The sequence below is a fragment of the Chanodichthys erythropterus genome, chromosome 9, assembly GCF_024489055.1.
Source record: "Chanodichthys erythropterus isolate Z2021 chromosome 9, ASM2448905v1, whole genome shotgun sequence".
Classification (NCBI taxonomy): Eukaryota; Metazoa; Chordata; class Actinopteri; order Cypriniformes; family Xenocyprididae; genus Chanodichthys; species Chanodichthys erythropterus.
Genome location: NC_090229.1, coordinates 35,060,760 through 35,074,930, shown reverse-complemented (window position 1 = coordinate 35,074,930; position 14,171 = coordinate 35,060,760). Strand labels below are relative to the sequence as shown.

The 14,171-nt window shown below is 36.9% G+C and overlaps 1 protein-coding gene across 4 annotated transcripts in view; it reads left to right on the top strand.

The window, feature by feature from the left end:
- Positions 1-14,171, top strand: part of egr3 (early growth response 3) — a 173,950-nt gene that overhangs the window by 134,366 nt on the left and 25,413 nt on the right. The gene's annotated exons all lie outside the window — the stretch shown is intronic.

The window sequence follows — 14,171 nt, the reverse complement described above, 5'->3', positions numbered from 1 at the left end:
TCCTTGAGATGGTTCTACACCTTCATTTGAGTCCAGCTGTGTTTGATTATACTGATTGGACTTGATTAGGAAAGCCACACACCTGTCTATATAAGACCTTACAGCTCACAGTGCATGTCAGAGCAAATGAGAATCATGAGGTCAAAGGAACTGTCTGAAGAGCAATTGTGGCAAGGCACAGATCTGGCCATGGTTACAAAAAAAATTCTGCTGCACTTCAGGTTCCTAAGAGCACAGTGGCCTCCACAATCCTTAAATGGAAGACGTTTGGGACGACCCCTTCCTAGAGCTGGCCGTCCGGCCAAACTGAGCTATCGGGGGAGAAGAGCCTTGGTGAGAGAGGTAAAGAAGAACCCAAAGATCACTGTGTCTGAGCTCCAGAGATGCAGTCGGGAGATGGGAGAAAGTTAAAGAAAGTCAACCATCACTGCACTGGAGGGCTTTATGACAGAGTGGCCCGACGGAAGCCTCTCCTCAGTGCAAGACACATGAAAGCCCGCATGGAGTTTGCCAAGATGGTGAGAAATAAGATTCTCTGGTCTGATGAGACCAAGATAGAAATTTTTGGCCTTAATTCTAAGCGGTATGTGTGGAGAAAACCAGGCACTGCTCATCACCTGTCCAATACAGTCCCAACAGTGAAGCATGGTGGTGGCAGCATCATGCTGTGGGGTGTTTTTCAGCTGCAGGGACAGAACGACTGGTTGCAATCGAGGGAAAGATGAATGCAGCCAAGTACAGGGATATCCTGGATGAAAACCTTCTCCAGAGTGCTCAGGATCTCAGACTGGGCCGAAGTTTTACCTTCCAACAAGACAATGACCCTAAGCACACAGCTAAAATAATGAAGGAGTGGCTTCACAACAACTCTGTGACTGTTCTTGAATGGCCCAGCCAGAGCCCTGACTTAAACCCAATTGAGCATCTCTGGAGGAGCTAAAAATGGCTGTCCACCAACGTTTACCATCCAACCTGACAGAACTGGAGAGGATCTGCAAGGAGGAATGGCAGAGGATCCCCAAATCCAGGTGTGAAAAACTTGTTGCATCTTTCCCAAAAAGACTCATGGCTGTATTAGATCAAAAGGGTGCTTCTACTAAATACTGAGCAAAGGGCCTGAATACTAGGACCATGTGATATTTCAGTTTTTCTTTTTTAATAAATCTGCAAAAATGTCAACAATTCTGTGTTTTTCTGTCAATATGGGGTGCTGTGTGTACATTAATGAGGGGAAAAAAAATAACTGATTTTAGCAAATGGCTGGAATATAACAAAGAGTCAAACATTTAAGGGAGTCTGAATACTTTCTGTACCCACTGTATATCTTATGGGTAGGTTTAGGGGTAGTGATATGGCTAGGATTACATTTTCAGACAGGAATGCTGTTCCAGGATCAACAAAACTTGTGCATCTAACTTGGCAAAATCAGGACATGCACTATGTATTGACTGACCTGAGAAACGTTTTCCTTGCAGTTATTATGTGCGTCCCACAGTTCTGTTGATGCCAGACATTCGTGAATTAAGCCGGTTCTATATTTTCAGCAGATTTGCAATTCATATCCGTTCAGGCTCTCTCCCTGAATCATCTGAAGCGGTTTCTCAGTCACTAAAACAGATACTTAAGTACACAGAGAACAAACAGCCCTGAATGGATATTCACTTACAAACAGCTGAAACAAAAGACTACTTTTTGAGAGGTAACTTTGAGAAAATTCAGCTACTGCTGTGTCATGTGAATAAGGGCCCATTCACACTGAAAGTATTTTGATGTTCGCCCACACTGTTTTTCAGTTGTTTTCCTCTGTGAACATGTGCTGGGTGGATGTCTTTGGCCATTCCGTTGCTTTTGTCGTTTTAAAGCATTTAAAATGTGTCTAGAGACACCTTTATTCTTCTCTCACCGATGACTTGGTCTGAAGAGTCCTAAAGGATTAGTTCACCTTAAAAGAAAAAAAAATACCCAAAGCTTTACTCACCCTCAAGCCATCCTAGGTGTATATGACTTTCTTCTTTCTGATGAACACAGTCGGAGTTACATTAATAAATATCCTGACACATCTGAGCTTCATAATGGCAATGAATGGGTCCAACGAGTATGAAGCTCAAGAAAGTGCATTCATCCATCATAAACGTACTCCATATGACTCCAGGGGGTTAATAAAGGCCTTCTGAAGCCAAATGATGCATTTGTGTATGAAAAATATCCATATTTAGCAAGTTATAAAGTAAAATATCTAGCTTCCTCCAGACTGCCTTCCATATTCAACTTAAGAAGTGTAAAACTCTCGCAGTTCAAATGCTTACGCTACGTCCTACACCTTCCCTATTCAGCTTACAGAAAAAGTGTAACTGATGTGACGTCAATTACATTTTCTTCGTAAGCTGAATATGGAAGGCGGTGTGGCAGAAGCTAGATATTTTACTTCATAATTTGTTAAATATGGATATTTTTTTACACAAACGCATCACTTCGCTTCAGATGCCTTTATTAACCCCCCGGAGTCGTATGGAGTACGTTTATGATGGATGGATGCACTTTCTTGAGCTTAAAACTCGTTGGCCCCATTCACTGTCATTATAAAGCTTGGACACATCAGGGTATTTATTAATATAACTCCAATTATGTTCATCAGAAAGAAGAAAGTCATATACACCAAGGATGGCTTGAGGGTGAGTAAAGCTTGGGCTAATTTTCATTTTAAAGTGAACTAATCCTTTAAGTGTGTAATAAGTGTCTAATAATTCTAGACATACAGTTACAGTTTAGTTTGGGGACCAATTCTCACTATTAACAAGTTTCTTATTAGCTTGCATATTGGCTGTTTATTAGTACTTATTAAGCACATATTAATGCCTTATTCTGCATGATCATATTCTACATCCCTTAATCCCTTAATACCTGAACTATTAATAAGCAGGAGTTTATTGAGGCAAAAGTTGTAGTTAATAGTGAATGTAGGCCAAAACATACAGGTGGTAAAGAGAAAGACACATGATGAATAAAAGTTATCACAAGTAGCTTTTCCACAAGCTGAGGTAAATATTAATACATAGAAGGTACACACAGTGTCATACACACAAATAAAAAACACTATTGTGATAACACACATGACCAAAATAATGCAATAAATATTAATTTAGCAACATAAGATGTAACATAAAACCCCAATGTACATAACTTATCAGAACAAAATCTGATGAGAAACATAATTTAAGTCAAATTTGAAGCGTCATACAGGGAGTTCTGGGAATGTCAATTAATGGATGACTTGCTCTTTTTCACTTTCAAAAACTGTATATTTAACAGCATTTTACTATAAAATTACATGAAATGCTCCATTAGATTTGTTGCAGTTTTTCACTGTAAAGAGTAAGGGAACTTAGCATTAACTAATTTACCGTAACATTTTACAGTATTTTACTGTTAAAATTGCGATAATTTTTATAGTGAAAACTAAAACTCCTCTCAGAGTTGAAATGTGAACATGAATTTTAAATTAAGAATTTTGAACATAAAAAAATAAAAATAAAAATGTGTGTAACCTCAATGAAATCCTGCAGGTGCTCCTGCATGAGGTCTGTTGATCATGTGTTACATCTGGTGATGTTGCCTGGTACAGGTGTGTGTGTGTGTGTGTGTGTGTGTGTGTGTGTGTGTGTGTGTGTGTGTGTGTGTGTGTGTGTGTGTGTGTGTGTGTGTGTGTGTGTGTGTGTGTGTGTGTGTGTGTGTGTGTGTGTGTGTGTGTGTGTGTGTGTTGCCCTGACTATAGTGGGGTCAAACAGGGATCATGATCTGCAGAGGCGGAACATTATCTCCTCATGTTTTCAGGTCCAGAGGCCTAAAGGTCACATGGCCTCATAATGCTGGGTCACTTTACTCCATTTCTAGCACTCAATTAGAGAGAACCATCTTCACACATGATACGCAGAGTCATATGCACACTTGATTTTCACTCACACACACACACCTCTATCTCACAGTTTCTTTGTTATGCAAATATATGTTCTCTGAACAAATCTTAACATTTTCACGCAAAGAATTCTGTCATTCCAAACATGTATAAACATGAATAGAACACAAAAACGATCATTTGAAGAATGTTTCAACTGTTTGTGTTCATATAATGAAAGATCAAAATGGACACCATTTTGATTATTTTTTTTACTATATGAACAGATAAATGCTGAAACCTTTTCAAAATATCTTCTTTTGTGTTCCGCAGAAGAAAGAAGGTTATACAGGTTTGGAACTACATGAAGGTGAAATGTGAATATTAAGTACATTTAGCATGCTTTTAATTAAGTACTTGTTACAGAAATAATATACTTTAAAGGAATATACACGTAAGTGTGAACTCTATGTAATGTTAATTACATTCATTACACTTAATTAATTACAATTAAATTAAAATGTGTTATCTTTTCAAATTATATTAAATGCACTTAGCTGAACTTTAGATGCTTTTTGACCCACTTAACTTATGTATGTCTGTATTGTCTTTGGTTAAAGATGGTTTAATACGGTTAAAGTGTACTGTCAATGATAAGCATGGTAAAGGAATATACTTTAATGTCATTTCTATTGAAACTTGTATGTCTATAGGCTCACTAAAATCAAAACTTTTAATTTGACGTTACAATCTAAAGTTAAGTGGCCTATTTCATTAATATTATGCTATGTTTTTTAACCCTCTGGAGCTGTTTGGTCATTTTTGAGTGAAAAATGTTACTTTTTTTTTCTTTCTTTTTTTCTTTACTTCATCGGAATGGTACAAAACTTAGTAAAGGTGGATGAAGGAGGATGAATTTCACCTAGTGTAAACCTTTGGTACTGCGCCCTAACATAATCTTACTGAAAGCTCATTTTTTGAGATATCAACCTCAAATTTGGAAAACAACTTGTTTTGATTTATGGCTTTGATTTTCTCTTTGTTTTAGAGTACAACATGTTTTGGAAAATAGATATTTCATATTTTTCATAACAATAAACATAAACTTCTATAACTTTTTTTTTTTCACTTTTCTTTAAACTTTCTTCACTTCAGCAATAATCTGCCAAGAGATCAAACTTAGATTTACGACAGTTTAAGTTGGAAATTTCATTTTCAGTCTTTGATCAAAAAGTGGTTAACAGGTAATAAATGGAACATAAATATTCCATAAATAAAATTTAGTACTATAAAATCCCCTAATAATACAAAATATTAAATAAAAAAAAAACATAGAACTAAAATATAATACATTCATTTCATTAAAATAAATTGCCACGTGAGCAGCACCAGAGGGTTAAATATACTTTTAAGATTTGAAGTAAACTACATTCAATACAAACAAGTGCATTTCTTTTCACAAGGGTAAATGATGATCATTTTGGGTGAACTATCCCTTTAAGTGTCCTATTTATGGGGTCACAAGTTTAATTCCCAGGGTACAAATTTGCTGAAGTGTATATACTTTGAAGTTGCTTTGGATAAAAGCATCTGGCAAAATGCATAAATGTAATGTCAAACGGTACTTTGGTTGTTCATAGACAGTGTCTGGTGAGCCATAAAGGAGCCGCAACCAGCGGGGGAAGGGACTATGACATTTTCCTTTAAAATCACACTTGCATACTCTCACACCCACTTGCATTCAAACATACAAACAAGCATACACACTCACATTTGATGTTTCCAGGATGTGGTGCGCTCTGCTGTGTGCACGGACGGGGTTTCCCTTCTCACCACTACAGCATTTCCGCCTCGGCCGCGTGTTTGTCTCTGCATGCTGATAGCGGAAGAAATTTCAATTTTAAATGGGTATTGTTGCTGCTCTGCTTTTGTTCTACAATATACTTTTGATTGGCTGAAGGTTCGAATTTTATATGTATTTTTTTTTTTATTTTTTTTTTTTATAAAAAATTCTTTAAATAGACTTCGTCTAGTTTTACAAAGATATCACCAGTTGCAATTTGCTTGATATAAACCAAAGAACAATTAAAGATCCTCCAAATTGAGAACTTTACATTTTTCAGTCTTGGACACAGTTTGTTGGCGCTTTATTCCAAATGTGATTTCACATTTGCTTTTAGGAATGTGGTTATTGCCGGAATTGGAGAAGTGATATTGTCATAGCAGCCGGAGTTACGTCTGGTATTTATCTGGTTGTCCTGCCAAAACGCTCTCTCTCATGTTGCCACCTCCAGCACTGTGACAGGCTGTGTGTTTTATTTAGAGATGAGACGCTTGCAGTGATTCACAGCCCACCGAGGCCCTGAGACACGTGCGGCATTACAAGATTCTCCATTAAACACGTTCATTTACCATTTGTAACAACTACATTGAAATGTTCAGCCAGAGAAGCTCAGTCACTACTCGTGGAAAGTACAGAGAGTAATGAAAGGGACGCATGTTGTTGCACATGATGCAGCTGACATTGTGTTGTGTACAATATTGTCATAAAGGCCATTTTAGTGCCAAACACTTTTCTCTGTTGTTTCTTTATCTCGGACATAGAAAGTAAATATTTATCTATTTATTTGCTTCAAGTAGCAAACAAAAAATAAAATAAGCAATAATAACAAATAAAAATAACAATAACAATGTTTTATTGATTTATTTATGTACAGAAAAAAGAAACAAATGAAAACAATAACAAAAATAATGATACTGTTTTATTATTTTCGTACAGCAAAAATAAATAAATTAAAATAATAGCAGCAACAACAACAATAGTAATAATAATAATAATAATAATAATAATGTTTTGATTTATTTATGTACAGAAAAAAGCAACAAATAAAATATAATAGCAATAACAACAACAACAATTATAGTAATAATAATAATAATGTTTTTATTGATTTATGTACAGCAAAAAAAGAAACAAATAAAAACAATAGCAACAACAACAATAATGTTTTTATTGATGTATTTTGTACAGCAATAAAGACAAAAACAGTAGCAATAATAACAAACAATATTAATAATGATATAACAGTAACAATAATAGTAAAAGTAATGTTTTATTGGTTTATTGATATGTACAGCAACTGTGATGTAATAAATGTCCGTAACAATTGCAATAATAACAAACAACATATTTTTTTTTATGATATTACACATTATGGTATTATACATAGGGTACATTTTTGATCATGTGGCACATGATCCCATTAAATAGTTTGCATCTTTTCCTGTGTTGATTTTCTTCTTGAACTTCTTATTGAAACAGGATGTTGGAGTGGGTCATGTAGAAATGTTGTTGTCTTTCATGTAGACAGTTGAGGTTAAAGTGAGGCAGAAGCACACTTTACATCCATGAACAAGAGCAATGAGAGGCTTTGTTGCTGTTTTTCTAGGGAACTGGGATCCACAGGCATTTGTTCAGAGGTTTGGTCTGGCTGGCCCAGTGGCTTCACTTCAGTTCCTCACCCAAAACCACAAGGACTAAAGAACACCTCCAACCTGCAACTGAACTTTGACCTCTGGCCTTCTTACACGACTAATTGTTTGCCTAGTTGATATTATATCCGATAATACTCTATTGCACATCAGTATTCAGGGGATGTTAAACTAATGACAGACACACTGTGTTGATTCTTCATATTTGAATTGGAACTTGTAGAAATATCACAGAAGATCTCATGTGTTATGTTCACAAAACTTCAAATAAAAGCCATATTTATATAATTTCAGATTCTGAAAGTGAGCAGCATGTCTATGAAATATTGTAAATATTATTGGGAAAGAAATGCATTTTAAGAACGTTTCCAACACTCTAGCTCTGTTCCAAAACCTAGTGTGCTTCCTTGCTGTCAGCTGCCTACTTAGGGAGCCGCTTTCTAAGTCATTGTAAAAATGGGACCTCCTAAATGACTGACGGACGCTCCACATGGCAGAAAATGTGCAAAAATTGGATCCTTAGTGGTGCGACAGCTTGTCACTGCATGGGGTAGTACCCTTAAAGGGAAAACTTTGTGCCTTATTTACACTTAAAGGATTCATGGTTTTTAAAGCCATAGTATTTTAAGCTCAAAGTATACTTAGTTTTTTATGCACATAGTCAAGCACATAGTAGACTGAGTTTGATAACATGCATGAACTCAAAGCCTTGACACATGCGCAATGGAAAGATTCTGTTATCTGTTATTTCACTACAAAAGTTATGAGTGATAAAAATGTCTTTGTAAAAAATACTTAAATATTATGTACATAATCTACATTGTTAATAATCTAATGTGCATTGTTCTTCACTCATCCATTGTCTTGGATGAGTTTTTAAGTACACTGATATTGTAACTGGCTATGTCTCAGAGGACATGTGATGCCAGCTTAGAGTTTAGGTAAAACAAGGTAGCAATTTGCTGCCTTCAGGAAAAAAAAAAAAAAAAAAAAAAAAGTGCAAAAATTGTACCTTTTAGGGGATACAACAACTTTTCACGGGTTGTTGAAGAAGGACTTTGCACCGGATCTAAAAAGGTGCATTTTTGTATCTTTGAATAGTAATATGTGCCCATAAGATACTAGTACACATTAATTAATTAACGCCGACAATTAGTTTATCGCGCGTTAACGTATTTTTTATTGTGAAAGTCCGTTGCTCACTGCGTTTGAATACACATAGATAGACTACAACCGAATACAACACAAACCATGGGTCACAGGAGGGGCGGGATGTTTATCAGTAGGCTACTGGCTGCTTGGGATGAGCGTCATCACGCGTCTCAACCAATGAAAGCATTTGTTGTGTGCCTAAGAGAGCTACAGCGCGAAAAAGAAAATATCTGGTGCGGACAGAAAAATGGAAAAAGGTACCCACTGCTTATCACTCAATAATAGAATCACATTGCTAAGTGTTTTTGAACGTTTCGATTTCGTTTGGTTTAATAATTAACATTACCTTTGCGAGTCTGACTCTCACTGTGCTCGTGAATTAGCAGAACTTGACGGGGACATTCATATGCTTAGCAAACGCTTCATGTGACCGACAATTCTGTACATGTTTATTAAAGCATACTGTGTGGAGATACACAAATGAGCCCAAAATATGAATGCAGCACGTTTATATCTTAAACGGTTTCCTCTCATGTCATCTCAAGAAAACGCTTAATGCACTTAGACTGATATTAAAGATACCAAATTCTATTTACAAATAAAGCACATGCAGAAAAACGGATGACACCAAAATATAAACTTTCAGTATCACTTAAAATGTAACCATTTTATAAATTTTCTTCATAACGGTTTTATAAAGGTAGTTTAGTGTGGTTGTCATTTGTTAAAATAAATATAAAAATACAGTGTGTTCGTGTCCGTCTGTCCGCTGAATTTGACCCATATCTCTGATTCTCCTCATCTGTGATCATGGAAAAGCGGAATTACAATGACAACAGTTGTAGGCCTACTCAATATGCTCGTTTAAGCATCATTTAAACATTTCCAACAAATAAATGAATCGACTTTTCTCAGTCTGTTAATTACATAGATTTATTTGGATATTCATACGATGATATTCATACGATGGCTGAAGCAGCAGTGAGCGTCCAGCGTGCGACACGGTAAACAGATCAACACTGTAAACGAAATTCTACAAAACTTCAGTGAAAAAAATAAATAAAATGATCATGCGATGCGATAAAATAGCTTCTATTCCATGCAAACGATACCATTAAAAATGTTAACGTTCCACTTAATGGCAGAAACAAAACAAAAGGTAAGCAAGAATCCGTATTAATTTCAGTACGAGTAATAGAGGGCGACCCTGTCAAAATGGCGGCGCCGCCCCGGCATACAACGAGGTGTGACGTCGGTTCGTATTCTCTATTGCACTTTTGTTCATACAGCAGTACTTTGAAAGAATAAAATTACGCAATACAGTACTCTTGATTTCATTATTGAATTTTGCGCATGCTGCGATTAATCGCAGAAAAATCATGTGATTAATCGCGATTAAAATATTTAATCGTTGCCCAGCACTAATTTTCAACAATGTGAATGTCTCAGTTGAGCTTTATTTATTTGCATTGGGTAAATTTCACTGTGGATTCGTCGGTAAATCACTTAAATTTCAGCGCAGGCTTCGCAAACAAACTTTTACAATATGGACTCGACAGTAATGCAACAACATGTCAGTAGCGGTGTTCATTCTAATGCCTGATCTGATATTAATGATTCATGTACAGTCAGATGTTCTTTGTCTGTGTGTCAATAAATCAAACCTGTGACTAAACGGTCAACTTCACATTGTTTCTGTTAGTAGGGTGAAAATAACCTGTTATTTAAACGGTGATTAAATTACTATCAAAGAACGCTCCCTCTACAATCGCTGGAGCTGTCAATCAAACAGCGTGAGTTTATCAGTGACTGAGTTCTGGACTCACGCCAAAACTCCCGTTTTATTCAACGAATCTCTTAGTTTCGTCGCATTTGCACTGTTAGTTATGTTGAATGTATTCGTTAGTGTGCAGAAACTGAGTTGGATTGACAAGATCACTGCTTTCATGTTCTCAACAACATGTCTGTGATCAGCTCCAATCTTCATCACTGCAACCTTTCATGCCACGATCTAAATATAAAGCCATAGATCTAAATGTAATGCAACACTTTTCATGATTAGTTAACCTTGAGAGCTGTAATAGTAAAAACATGCTAAAAGAGAGAGTAATACTTGGCTATTTCAAGTGGAAAGATATCAGCCAATCACAGCAGTGAAGTCTCACAGCAAGTCTCATGCCTCTTAAAACGGAGCGTTCAAGGGTTGCAAAAATGCCTTTTATTTCTAAATTATGACAATTTTGGATGTAAAAAAGCATACTAAGATTATAAGCGCACCCCAGGAAACATTATAAAACAATAAAACGGTGCAGTTCATGACCCCTTTAAAGCAGGGTTGCCAGGTCCCCAAAAATTTCCAGGCCAAACCTGACTCAAAACCCGTCCAAAAAGGAATGAAAGCTATCCCATTTTTTCTCCCATCCAAGCACAGTTTCAGCTGCAGGATTACAATAAAGGGCCTTAAAATAAATGTTTTGATTTTATTTATTCTATGTTTTTTTTTTTCAATTTTCAGCACTTGCATGACATATTGTTCAAAATGTGAGCTATAAATATGAATAACACTGTCACGTTGACAAAGCCATCCACAAAATGCCGTTTATATATATATTTTTTGTCTTAAAAGCGCATATTCAATCTGTAACATCTACCCTCAAACATCGCAAAGACGAGATCATATCAAGCCACGAGCGCACACACTCACAGTACCCATCAGCATATTATCCCACAGCCTGCCTGTTTCTCCCTGAAATGGACAGTCTATTTCTCTGACTTTCTTACATAATCCACCCTCACTTACAAACCGCCGTAGTTTTGCATTCCTGTTTTCTTGGCAGTGAGAGCAGGCCCGGACTCTTCCAGACAGCTCAATACCACACAAACCAACAGTAATGCTGTTTGCTCTCTGGCCTGCTCTGAGGTCAGACACGCTTTGGGCTGCACATGATGACTTCATGCCAATTTGCAGGCCACGTGTGAAATATATGCACAGAGGAACAAGAAAAGATGGACAGAAACAGAGGTGTGAAAGTAGCTTCAGTGCTGTCACACATTAGAAAGAGTGTGTGGAAAGAGTCAAACTGAAGGCAGGAAGTACGTCAGGGGCAATAGAGGAAGTTAAGGAGGGGTGTTGAGGCCACAGCTCAGCCGGAAGCCACAATGGAACTACGACCAAAATACTCTCCGCATGTTACTTCAGGCCAGACAGAAGGGGCACAGGTTCACGACAAGCCTTTTTGTGTGTGTGTATGTGTGTGTTGTTGTGGTTGTACGTGTACACACTTTCATAGTAAAAGGAACAAACTTTTTTGTTAACGCACCTCTCAGTGTTTTTCGGAGCAGCAGGTTTTGTCTCGCCTGAGTAACTTTTTGTCTATATTGGGCAAAGCATTTTCATAGAGCACTATTTCTGAGCAGGCTTATGTAATAATTATAGACATGCAAAACAAAGGCAGACACAAAAAACTAAATTTACACTTACAGGTTTCATTAACACAACATTTGCAGTACTATAACATTGCTTTTGGTCACACACACACACACACACACACACATATATGTACAGTGCTCAGCATAAATCAGTACACCCCTTTTGAAAAGTAACATTTTAAACAATATCTCAATAAACACAAAAACTATTTCCAAAATGTTGACAAGACTAAGTTTAATATAACATCTGTTTAACTTATAACATGAAAGAAAGGTTAATGTTATAACTTAGATTACACATTTTTCAATTTTACTCAAATTAGGGTGATGCAAAAATGAGTACACCCCACAACAAAAACTACTATATCTAGTACTTTGTATGGCCTCCATGATTTTTAATGACAGCACCAAGTCTTCTAGGTATGGAAAGAACAAGTTGGCAACAATTTGCAACATCTATCTTTTTCCCTTCTTCAAGAATGACCTCTTTTAGAGACTGGATGCTGGATGCCATAGGTGTTCGATTGGGTTCAGATCAGGAGCCACTGAATCACTTTCACCCTGTTCTTCTTCAGAAATCCAACAGTGGCCTTAGATGTGTGTTTAGGATCATTGTCATGTTGGAAAAGTGCACGAGGACCAAGGGCATGGAGTGATGGTAGCATCTTCTCTTTCAGTATAGAGCAGTACATGTGTGAATTCATGATGCCATCAATGAAATGCAGCTCCCTGACACCAGCAGCACTCATGCAGCCCCACATAAGGACACTGCCACCACCATGTTACACTGTAGGCACCATGCATTTTTCTTTGTATTCCTCACCTTTGCCACACCATACAGTTTTGAAGCCATCAGTTCCAAAAACATTTATCTTGGTCTCATCACTCCAGAGTATAGAGTCCCAGTAGTCTTCATCTTTGTCAGCATGGGCCCTGGCAAACTCTAGGTGGGCTTTTTTTGTGCCTGGGCTTTAGGAGAGGCTTCTTTTGTAGACAGCACCCATGCATGCTATTCCTATGCAGTGTACGCTGTATTGTGTCACGGGAAATAGTCACCCCAGTTTGGCTTTCTACTTCTTTTGATAACTGCAGTGAACTTGCATGCCGATTTTCTTCAACCCTTCCCATCAGAAGACGCTCCTGTCGAGATGTGGACGACCTGGATGTCTCTGTGAGATTGTTGCAGTTCCATCTTTTTTAGATTTTTGTACAACTTTTGCTACAGTATTCTGACTGATAGGTAAAGCTTTGCTGAACTTCTTGTAGCCTTTACCTTTCTGGTGTAAAGAAATGATTTTCTTTCTCAGGTCTTGTGACATTTCGCTTCCATGTGGTGCCATTGCTGACAGCATGAAATGGGAAGAGGTTTAAAGGGTTAGTTCACCCAAAAATGAAAATTCTGTCATTTATTACTCACCCTCATGCCGTTCCACACCTGTAGGACCCTTTGTTAATCTTCAGAACACAAATTAAGATATTTAGAAATCTGATGGCTCAATGAGGTCTGCATAGCCAGCAATGACATTTCCTCTCTCAAGATCCATTAATGTACTAAAAACATATTTAAATCAGTTCATGTGAGTACAGCGGTTCAATATTATGATTATAAAATGACGAGAATCTTTTTGGTGCGCCAAAAAAAACTAAATAACGACTTATTTAGTGATGGCCGATTTCAAAACACACCTTCAGGAAGCATCGGATCATTATGAATCAGTGTATCGAATCAGTGGTTCGGAGCACCAAAGTCACATGATTTCAGCAGTTTGGCGGTTTGACAAGCGATCCGAATTATGATTTGATACGCTGATTCCTTTGTGCCCCGAAGCTTCCTTAAGCAGTGTTTTGAAATCGGTCATCACTAAATAAGTCGTTATTTTGTTTTTTTGGCACACCAAAAATATTCTCGTCGCTTTATAATATTAATATTTTTGTTTTTGGGTGAACTAACCCTTTAACACCCTTTTATAGTCAGCTGTCTGCTGGACATCTGTGTAATGAATAATTAGACTCGCCTGTGGTTGAATTCTCGTTAAATTAGATATTTATAGTCTAAAAATTAGCTTTGTTTCAGAGACTTTCAGTGGGGTGTACTCATTTTTGCATCACCCTAATTTGAGTAAAACTGAAAAATGTGTTATCTAAGTTATATTATTAACCTTACTTAGTTAAACATATGTTATATTAAACTTGGTCTTGTCAGCAT